The sequence below is a fragment of the Astatotilapia calliptera genome, chromosome 3 (genome assembly GCF_964374335.1).
Source record: "Astatotilapia calliptera chromosome 3, fAstCal68.1, whole genome shotgun sequence".
In the NCBI taxonomy this organism is placed as follows: Eukaryota; Metazoa; Chordata; class Actinopteri; order Cichliformes; family Cichlidae; genus Astatotilapia; species Astatotilapia calliptera.
In genome coordinates this window covers 53,488,531-53,500,019 of record NC_137424.1, presented here as the reverse complement: position 1 = coordinate 53,500,019, position 11,489 = coordinate 53,488,531, and the positions used below count along the sequence as shown (strand labels likewise).

General features: G+C 37.4%; 1 long non-coding RNA gene and 1 pseudogene across 1 annotated transcript; one reads left to right on the top strand and one right to left on the bottom strand.

Annotated features, from left to right (window-relative positions):
• Positions 1-4: 4 nt before the first annotated feature.
• LOC113014243 (GTPase IMAP family member 9-like) lies at positions 5-842 on the bottom strand (annotated as a pseudogene).
• A 2,062-nt stretch (positions 843-2,904) lies between these two features.
• LOC145425485 (uncharacterized) lies at positions 2,905-6,733 on the top strand. The gene is made up of 3 exons (XR_013906185.1): positions 2,905-3,049; positions 3,164-3,270; positions 3,413-6,733. It is a non-coding gene; the product is annotated as an uncharacterized LOC145425485 (long non-coding RNA).
• Positions 6,734-11,489: the final 4,756 nt, after the last annotated feature.

The window sequence follows — 11,489 nt, the reverse complement described above, 5'->3', positions numbered from 1 at the left end:
TTATTCTCATTTAAAGTATTTAAGTGCTTATGCATATGCTTAGTTGTGACACTGTGGTCACAGTTTTTAAAAAAAGCAGTGCACCAACGATCACAGCTACACCTACCAGGACTTTGACAGATTTTTTGGTTGTGTATTTGGTCAAAAGTCTGTAGACTCTGTGGAGAGAGGCTGATAATGATGATGGTTTAGTGCGCTCTTCTTGTTGTCTCTGCCAGTCTTTCAGCATCTCAGTGGTGTAGCCGCCTCCTTCATTTTCCATCAGCATGTTCTCTATTGTGTTGACCAGCTGTGTCACCTGGAACTGGTTGTTCCTGTACTTGTCCTGCTGGTTTTTCCAGTACTTATTATCTACAACGTGGCACCGACCACCACACTTGTCTACCAAATCTTTCAGAGGTTTGTTATTTGTGACAAACTCCTCGGTGCTCATCCTGTCAGGTAACTGGTCACCATCCGTGAAGACAACTGTAGAATATTTAAATACCTCTGCTAAAAACACTCCTGCAGTTTCCTGATGACAGTCGTCTCCTGCTCTGTGAATTTCTCCACTCTGAGCACAATAATGAAAGCGTGAGGACCAGGAGGACACTTTGTGACACACCTTTGTATCTCATGCTTCGGCTCCTGCTCTGAACGTCCTGGACTAAAAAACCAGGAGTGTCAATCAAAGTGTGGTTTCTTCCAATGACAGATCCAGACTTTGCTTCACAAACATTTGTTTGTGAGTCAGAAAAATGTAGGACTTTAAACTCATTCCTTCCTAATGTAGTTTTAGAAAGGCTGCTCTTCCCAGCTCCAGTTTCCCCCAGCAGGATGATCCTTGTTGTGTTTGGCACAAGAAGAAAAAGTGGTGAGTTTCAGTTTTGGTTATTTAGTTTTCTTTTTTCTTTCTACTGTGTTCTGTTTTGATATGTTTTCATTTGACACCACCTTTCAAAAATTCTCTCTTAAATAATCTACTAGCCTTACTATCCCAGTGTGTTTTACCACCTACAAAAGTTTTTTCCACGCAAATATTAGTCAGAGATGTGTTAATCTGACAGCGTAAAACATAACTGAATCAAAACCAGCTGTACCGAACAAAATGTTTCTGCAGGGTATAAAACATCTTACTGAATGCAAGGCTACTCAGAAAGGACAATTGTAGCACTCTACCAAAGGCTTGATGATGGGATGTATTGTATAAAACAATTTGGTGTGAATTGAGTATTCAATTATGTGATATTTTGAATTATTTTAATTTTAGAGACAGATTTGCTGGAGTAATGACTGTTTACATTAAGTTTTAATGTAAATAATAATTGCTTTTATTATTATATGTAAAGATTGCTATTTGGACTAAAAACACATAAAGTTGGATAAGAAAAAAAAGTGATATTCCACAATAACAAAGGTTAATCAGAAAGAGGAAGCATTATTATCCCACATTATAGCACATTTCATGGAGCTGATCACATTACATAAAAACAAAAATCCTTAGGCTCATCAGGTCCTGATATTAAAAAACTACATTTCCGCAAAATGACGTCACTTCCAGTTTCAGGCAGGACATGGCGGACATGCATAGTTCGCGCTGATGGACGTAGGAAGTGTTACAAACAGCTGATCGGATCGGCAAAGGGTGTTTCTGAAATATTATGTTTTTGTTGCTGCAAGTGCTTTTTATGCAGTTTTTGCAAAGCTATATGTGGAAGGAGACCGTGACTTAGGACAAGCTGATGGTATAAGATGTAAGATCAAGTCCTCCGGTTTCATATGCAAAAGAAATTATTGCGCTAGCTTATGTGGTTGCAGTGCTACAGGTGTTCTGGGAATTTCTCCTACCCCGTAAACCGTCCTACCCGTTGTTCCTGAGCATGTGTGCGCATACAACACAAAAAGGGAAGCTAAGCGCATCTGGCTGTGATTTCACGCTATCCGTTGTCATATATGCAGGAAAATAGGTAAGTAGTAAGTATTAGTACTTTTTATTGATGTTGATACTTGATTTTTTAAGCCTTGATTGTTTGTCAATATTAAAGTGAAGTCGCTATCTGCTTTCTGCACCAAACTGTCGAATTTGCAGCTTCGGTGAAGTCTGCTGTCAAGTTACTGGACACGTAGTATTTGCACAACACTTTTGAGTCCGCAGCTTCTGTGTTTTAGGCTGTTTCGGTAATGTCGTTATTTAATAAGTTTCATTATTTGCATTGTTAACTGCACATATTGAAGCTCATAAGAAAATGTTTACTTACATTGGAGAAGAAGTGGGAAGAGATTTACGCGTTCATTTCTGCAGGCTCCTACCCTTCAGGATATGACAAGGCTCAGAGGCAAAACCTCAGAAGATATGCCTCAAAATTCAAATAAAAGGGTCAGTAATTTATTGTTAATACTAACAACTCATATATGTGGTTAAATTAATTTCTAAATATATATTGTTTTACTGCAGATGGAGAACTCTTTGTTGGAACCAGAAGAGTAGTAAAAACCATGGATGATGCCAGGAAGACATTTCATGAGTTTCATTCATCTCCAATTGGAGGACACACTGACACACACAAAACGCTAAATGCAGTGTGTTCCAGATTTTACTGATTTGGTATGACAGTTGACATTAAAACATGGGTATGTATTAACTGTTTGTACTGTTGTTAAATAGTGTTTAAAATAAGCAATTTTTTTGATATCAGTTAAAAGAGAAACTGTACACTTGCAAAATATAAATAAATATGGTTAATTAGTGATATTACAGTAATAACCTGTAGGCCTGGCAGAGATTTGAAGACGCGCACAAAGTATTGTTGCTAAATTGATTGTTCGTTAGAGAATATGTCATTAGGTGATTTTTTACTTTTTTGTATAAATAAGAATGTTGAACATTTACGTGAACTCCATAAATATTTTTACCTTAAAGATTCTGGAATGTGACCAGTGTCAAAAAGTTGGGAAACCACTGACTGCTGTGCTACCGTTGAAGTGTATTCAGCGCTTGTGGTCCATTATATATAGACATGGCTGCCCCAAAATGATTTTTTCAGAACAAGGCAGAGAGTTTGTGAATGAAGTAAGTGTTACATAATTTTCAGTTACATTTTTTAACTTTACTTCACTGGGGTCAAAGATTTTTTCTTGTGTGCTTGTATAAGAAGTATAAGAACCTTGTCCTCATCTGTTGAAGCTCAACTCTGATTTTTGCAAGTTATTGCAAATTGAAAAAAGTGTCACAGCAGCATACCATCCACAGACCAATGGTCTAGATGAAAAGACCAATGACAACATAAAAAGGTATGCCTAATTTTTATCTATCAGTTTTTAATAACATTACTTATGTTATTCAAACTTAATTGTTACGTAATAATTTATTAATTTCTTTACTTCTAATTAAACTTTCATTACTGTCTTTACATATTTCTATGCCTGCATTTAGAGCCCTCCGAAAACTGGTGAATGACCAGCAGAATAACTGGGATCTGTATCTAGAGCCCACCCTGTTTTCACTTCGGTCAAAAGTACACACCACAACAAAATACACACCTTTTTTTCTGATGTATGGAACAGAGGCAGTATTTCCATCAGAAGTGCCTGCTCGGCCCCCTTGAACTTTTCCACATTTTGTCACATTACAGCCACAAACACAAATCAATTTTAATTGGAATTCCACGTGAAAGACCAACACAAAGTGGTGTACACGTGAGAAGTGGAACAACAATCATACATGATTCCAAACAATTTTTACAAATGAATAACTGAAAAGTGGGGTGTGCGTAATTATTCAGCCCCCTGAGTCAATACTTTGTAGAACCACCTTTATCTGCAATTACAGCTGCCAGTCTTTTAGGGTATGTCTCTACCAGCTAGAGACTGGTAGAGACATTCATGTTTGTGAATGCAATCTGACAAAATGTGGAAAAGCTCACGGGGGGCGAATACTTTTGCAAGCCACTGTAGTAATTATTTTCTCATAAAATTCGTAATGTTGGTTAACACACTTACACCCCCCCCCCCCCCCCCCCCTTCTCCCTCTTCAGGTGCAGTGCGAGTTTTGTTCCAGATGGGCACATTTTGGATGTGCTCAATATGAGAGCAGCCTGGTCAAGTACCTGTGCGACAAATGTGCATAATTTGTACACTGTTTCTTTTTCAGTTCTTTCTCCCTGTGTTCTGTTGGATCTATAAATGTCAAATATATGTATCTGTAAATATATTCAGTAAATATATACTGTAACTATAATGGAGTGAGTTCATTGTCAAAGTTTATATAGTCAGGTGTTCCAATCACTTCAATGGTGACAGCTGTATAACTTAAGCACCTTGGCATGCAGACTGCTTCTACAAACAAGTGCCAAACCATGCTACTGTTGTTATTATAAACTAGAAGCATACTCTGACAGGAAGAATTACGTGCCAAACCATGCTACCTTTGTGAATGTGACCTACAAGCACACTTTAATACTGGCTTTATGAATATCAGCTACAAACATACTCTGATGGGCAAAGTTAAGTGGCAAACCGTCATACCTACTTAAATTTGTGCTGGAATTATTGTTTGGCAGCAGAAATGTGCATAAATTACGTACAGTAGGACATTTTGCCAAAGTAGGGCAGTTTGTCATATGGTAGCGTAAAATTATCCTACTGGTAGGACGGTTTGCCAAAGTAGGATGGTTTGTCAGAACACCGGGATTTAAAAATAGTTACGCAAAACAGAGCGTGCCTGCTCCGACCGGCTTTAAAGGGTTAATGCATTTGCAACCCTTTTAAGGAAAATTTCTCTCATAATTAAAATTTAAATTAAAAGAGGGGGAGAAAGGGAGCCTCTTAAACTGTTCACAATTGTTAAGCTGTGTCGAGATTTATTATCTGTAAAGTTGGTTGAGACTGTTCAGTCTCAATGTGAAACAGAAAAGCAGAAATTTGAGATTTTTCTCCCTTTATTTAATTTTTCTGAAGTTAAACACTTCATTTGAGCATTTATAATTTTCAAGTTTCGGTGGTGAGAATTTTTAGCAGTCATATACATATATGTCACATGTGTTTAGTTCTATGTTGCATGACCAAAAATAGTTTTTGAATTATTTGTTAAATTACTTCTCCAAAGTTTTTATACATATCTCATACTAAATAATTAGACATTATGATCAACATTTGGCCTGTGGGGTTTATATCATTTCATATCATGTTGATTCTTTTACATCTTTTTTTTTAGCTTTGAGCTGTGCCATTTGATTAAACATTTATTCCATTTATTAAACATATAGTTTCAATCATGTTATTGCACACATTGCATTTGTGCTCATGATAGAGTTGAGCATATAGTCTAATGAAGGTTAAAAGCATCGTTCAGCGCTATGTCTGAACTGATATATTGATGAAATGACTTGTATGCTGTGAATGAAGGCCTAACATGCTTACAGATGTCACGGGGTGGAAAGGGACAAGTCATCTAAGTTTTTCTACTATGCATGTTTTGCTGCGTTTTACCTTTTTAATATTTTAATATTGTACACTGGTTTATTTTTATGAGTTTTACTGCATGTTTTAATGGTATTTATTTGGTGACTTGTCCTGGAAAGACTCCGCCCCTACCTGATAATAAACTGATCACACCTGCGAGAGATCCCAGAGAGGCCAATAAGAGGGCCTGACAGACCACAGCAAGGAGTTCGACCGAGAGGCTTGAGAGACGGCCAGGCGTAAGTGGTGCCAGGCGGCGGCGGCGGCGGCGGCGCCTGCAAGCCGAAGGGGCTGGTGGAGCTGGTGGAGCTGGGCGTTAGGAGGTGACCAGCGACTGGGGACGCGCCACCACCAGCGACTAGGGACGTGGAGTGAACAGGCGGACGGCAGTAGCAACGAGAGCCCAGCTTGTGCACTGCGGGAGAGCAGAGGCGGCGAGACAGCTGGTGCCGATTTGCAGTTTTAAAGAAGCGGCGGGCGGAGTTGAGAGCTCTGCCCACCCGGGGTAAGTCTTCGACTTATCCCCTTTTATTGAATGAAAACTGCCGAAAAGAATAGTGACTGCCGCTCCCTCCCTTTCTTTAGCGTACCAGGACGCGGAATGCGGGGAGGAAGGCGAGGATTCCGCTGGGTTCCCCTTTTACATCACTTCGCTGGACTTTTTTAGTTCTTTGACTTTTATATCGTGGCGGATCCCACTGGACTTTTAATGTTGTTTTATTGATTTTTATTGTGTTATCCCTTGGCCAAGGTTGTTTTAATTCATTTTACATTTTTAACTATTTAAATATAATAAATTATATTTTTAATCTTACAGTTTAAATTGTGTGCTTTCCCTTGGCGGCTCCACTGCTCTGCCCGTTTTGAGGAAGGTTTCCTTCCTTCGCACAAAACCACTGTGGAAGTAAAATCAGCCTTTCCGCTCCGTTACACATACACACAGACAATAAGTATAATTTCTAGGGTAAAGGTGAAAGACATCTTGCTTTGTCTCTGCTTAGCAACTAGTGATCCGGGGTCCACAGGAAGCATCTGGAGGGGCCAGACAGCCATATAGGGAAAAATGCTGTTGAACACGGAAACTTGTTGAACTGTCATTAATTATAACCTATACATGTGATGTTTTGTCTAATGATGTTTGTTTGTCTGATGTTTTGTTTAACGCGAGAAGGGGCATTAACCCTGACATAATAAAACCATGTTGAAAGTATGTTTTGACGGAAGATCGGTGTTGGCAATATAGAGCTGTGTATCTTTCCACACATGTGTTTAATAAAATCATTGTTTTGACGCACTTGGACCAGCAGTCGTTTGTCTCACACCTCAATCACGAATCGGGACAGGCCATTTCAAAAACTGCCTCCAGCAGTCATTCCTCTGGCAGCAACTGGCAGCAGCAAACCTGTCCTTGCCCTCCAAACCCTTTAGTGTTTAACCCTGTGAGTGTCTTCTGAGAATTACTAGCTTTGGTATATAGTATTGTAGATAGTTGTGTCCATTTGTAAATAGTACTGAAGCGGAAGGAGCGAACTACCTTTTTTTTTTTTTTTTTTTTTTTTTTTAAATGACATGATTTTTTATGTATAATATTTTATAAAAAATACCAGTATTTCAAGGCAGACCTATTCATTTAACTTTGGTAAATTTTACCATTTGGAGGTCAGGGACAAGCAAGCAGCTTGCTGATTGCTGACTTTTTACAAACCTTTCCTTCTAGGTGGGTGTGGAGGAATGAAGTCACAGTTCAGAGGTTTTTGAAGGTATCCAACCCCCCCTCCAAGGCCACTGTTTTCTCCTTTATATGAATTGTAACACCACAACCTCTAAACAGTCATTTACAGTTATCCTGATAAATTGTTAACCGAGGGACTAAAGTTTTGTTGTGTTGCTGTTTCATCTAGTAAATAATTAAAATGCTTGTGCTCTTATACTGAGGGAAAATTCCTCATATTTCCTTGTTTAGCATGACCTATTTGTGAACTAGACAAGGCCAAATAAGGACACGAACCTCCTTACTTCCACTGATAGTGTTGTTTGTAACAGTATGTTGCATAACTAACATTGTAATATCTTTTTTTTCTTATAGCGGCACATAGACTGTATTGAACAGTATTTATCAAGAGTTTATATATAAAATAAAGAAATAACACCTTTGCAAGTATCTTTATGATTCTGCATCTTTTATGATGCCAGATATAAAGGATTTATAAAGTCACTTTGCCAAAAACTGATTGCAGCCTCTACATTGTGACAGGAAAAGTATTTGTGGCTCAAAATTGCTTCATATCATTCATGAGAGATGTGTTTGGCATATGTTTCACAGATCATAGTCCAACAAGCCACAACAGTTCTAATACCGGAAATCAATTTTTGGCACAACACTTGTTGTCCCTGTGCATCGGCCCTACAAGCAGTGACGCTGGCACTGGCCTTTCTTGGTGTCTGTCAAAATATGCATAGACTGCATTCTATCAACTTTATATTGACCATGTGTCATTTTTATAGTTAGAAAAAGTACTTTCTAGAATATTATCTTTATTGTTTTAATTATCCAGTCCTTAGTAGGCAAGAAACCAGTGTGACAGCTACACCCTGGAAAAACCAGTTCTACCAGCAGGCGGGTCCATGCAGTCACCATGGGTGGAGTATGTTTTAAGGCATTTAAAGTCTAAGACGATGTAAAAGAGGTGTAGTCGGCAATGGCTCTCCAACAGCTTGTGTGCAGGTTCAATTTGATGATCCTACTCTTTTGCAAAGGTGAGAAACAAAGATTGATTTTTCTTCAATTGTTTCTTTTTTTTCCTCATTAACTAGTTTAATTAAGAGTAATTACAGGTATAAATGTAAACTAATCTAAAAAAAATTCTCTCAATACTATGATAAATATCTAATATTATACCTCCTTAATTTTTTAAAATCTGAAATCATACGCAAATGTTCACACTGTAAAGACGTCTGGGAATATTAATATTTAACTCTGTTTAGACAGTCTGTTTCTTTCCTTAACCTTTTTTTTACTTAGTATTATAGAGGCCGCCTGGACTTATTTGGTAATTTCAGCTATAAAGGGGCCAGAAATCATACTATAAGTGAATCCTTTTTGCCCCTTTTTTCAGAAAAACCTCATCTTTCAATATCTGGCAGTCATTTTACACAATTGTATTATTATGACAATGGAACAACAGTTTAAAGTGGGAAATAAATTGACTTTGTTTTTTCAGCTTTAAAGTTAAGTGGATATTCAGCATGAACAAAATGTAACACAACATCAACTTTAAAAATGAACAATGCTAAATATGTACAAAACTGTTTTTGAGCCTAGCTCACTCCGTTTATATATTGCCCCTTTTATATTACAAATCTACAGGCGTTTTTGGGGCTTTGTCACTTCTCCACACCTGCCTCTCTCTGCTCATCATGTGTCATCAATTCTTACCTGTGACTGGAACGCCGTTGCTCCTTCTAATGATTCACCTTCATGAGTCAGTGATTCAAAGTTTCGTAAAGTTCATCTTCTCACCTTTCAGTAACCGTTTGAAATTTCTCTCTAGCCAAACTGGTCGAGGAGTTACGGTAAAATCTAGGCGGAGTTGACTTTTCTGTGTTCAGACAGCAGCAGCTTGTGAAGGTTTTGTGCAACAAATATCCCCGTAAAGCTCAGCTTCTCATCTTTCAGTAACCATTCGAAGCTTCACTCTAGCTCAAATGGTCGATGTCTCACGATACTGAGAAGCACACATGGTAAAATCTAGGCTGTGTTTAGACATTTTCTCTCTAGCACTTGTTGTAACTCCGAAATGACAACACAGGCACGACTTCTTCAAGACGGGCGCTTCGCTGCATTTATTGAACGTCGTGAAAACTACAAACATAAAACACAAAGGCTTTAAGTGCTTCAGTCTATCAAAAGTAACACTTGTGCTTTAACAACAAAAATTACCTCGTGGCCGCCTGCCACTTCGGAGGTCCTAGAAGAATACCTTTACAGTCTTGTTCATTCTAAATTAAAACATAAAATAATTAGAACACCATACATTACAAATCTTCACAATATTACAATACAGTTATGGCAAATGACAAATACCTTGTACAGCTGGTAGACTAACCAGGCCTTTGCAGATAGCTCGCTGAACTCCTTAGCGTGATTATTAAACGTGGGCTCACAGCCTATACTATCACGCCCAAACCTCGTGATAATAGCGGTGTAACAAAACTTGTTCTTTGTGACAAGATAAACACACCCTTACAATATTGACCACAGAAACGTACAAGCAAGAACATTTTAACTGCTGGAACCATCTATTAAACTTCTTTATACATAAGCCATTTCTGTGACACTTACACTTGTGGCGCTTATAAAATGGGCCCAAATAAAGGGTTAAAGAAGGTTGTATTTGTGGAGTATAGAAATTTCAGGCTAGAATAGTTTGTTAGCTGTGTAGGTTATTTTTTGCCGTGTTCGTACTGACAAGTAATGACTAGCAGTGCTGAATTCAGTATTAATGTATAATAGACAGATTTAATAAATAGTTAATTGGTAGTTAATTAAAGTTAGGAAGTATGTATTTTATTTTATTATTCTGTTTACAATTTGTTGATTAACACTATTAGCATTAACTGGTGTGTTATTTTACAGTTGAAAATGGTTAATTTAATATGGTTAATGATGATATGCATCTCTATATTTTTTAATAGCTACTGTAATGATGAAACTGAAGTCTATAATACTGTTAATAACACAAATGATTTGCTGGCCTATATGATACAACAGTGAACCTGGAGGTGGTACAAATTAGAGATGGCACGATACCACTTTTTTATGTCCGATACCGATATCATAAATTTGGATATCTGCCGATACCGATATGAATCCGATATAGTGTTTTTTAATCAACAAAACTGTTTTTTTTAATATCTTGCTGCTTTTTGTATAAGTTCATACTCAAGTTAAAAAAAACAAAACACTAAAGCTATTCTGTTATACCTGTATGCAAAAAATGCACTGGACCCAAAATATTTCATAGTTCAGCAATACTGATCAATCTAATAAACTTAAACCTGCACTATCCTCCCTATTCTGGTATTTTAGAGAGTACTTAGCAGAAATATTAAGCAACCTAACTAATAGGGTTTTAAAACTCCCAGAAAAAAAAAATAGGGAACCACCCACCCTCCACCTCATGATGCTTAATTGACGTAATCAACTATAATTTGATGCAGTGTGAAAAAAAATGCACAGAAATCAGTTAATTTTCAAGAAGAATTAAATAGATTCAACATCTTTCTTCAACAGAATTGCAGATTGAACAAATGGTATCTTCCCAAAGGAAAAAGTACTATAGTTTACTAGGGTATATTGGACTTAATAGTTACTATATACAGTAATAGACTTCTATACATTTTACATCAGATTAAAACTTTGGGTGTAAGATTCGGATAATTATTTATTAAAAGCTCGACATTTTAAATGAGAATAAGAAAGAAAAGTATGTCTTTGTGTCCCCTTTTTCCCTGTTAATGCCCTATCGCCCCCCCTGGCTAAACTTTGCTAGATCCGCCCCTGCACAGTCAGCTACGTAGAAAAGGATTCTGGTCTAGATAGTAATAATAAATAGATTCTTTTTTTTTTTTTTTTTTTTTTTTTTTTTTGGCCTGTCCCGTTTGGCTCTTTTGCCATCAGAATTGTTGTCTAAAGGCAAAGAAAGATGCCCAACGGATTTACTTTACCAAACTGACCATCCCAGCCTTGCCGTAATGGTCCATTTGATTCACCTTTTATTGTTTATTTTATTTTCACTTACTGAATACGGGACAGACTTGACTGGGGGAAAGAAGGGGAGAAAGAAAGAGGGAAAGAGAAACAGCTGAGAAGAGGGACGGGGGAGAAGGGCAAAAGACAAAAACCAACAGAACGGGCAGAGAAAAAAAAATGCATATATCAATCACCTGGATCACCTGCTGAGAAAGAAAAAAGAAAGCAAGCAGAAGAGAACAAGAGTAATAGAATAAACAACATCACAATGATATATGGGAATATGACAGTAAATACT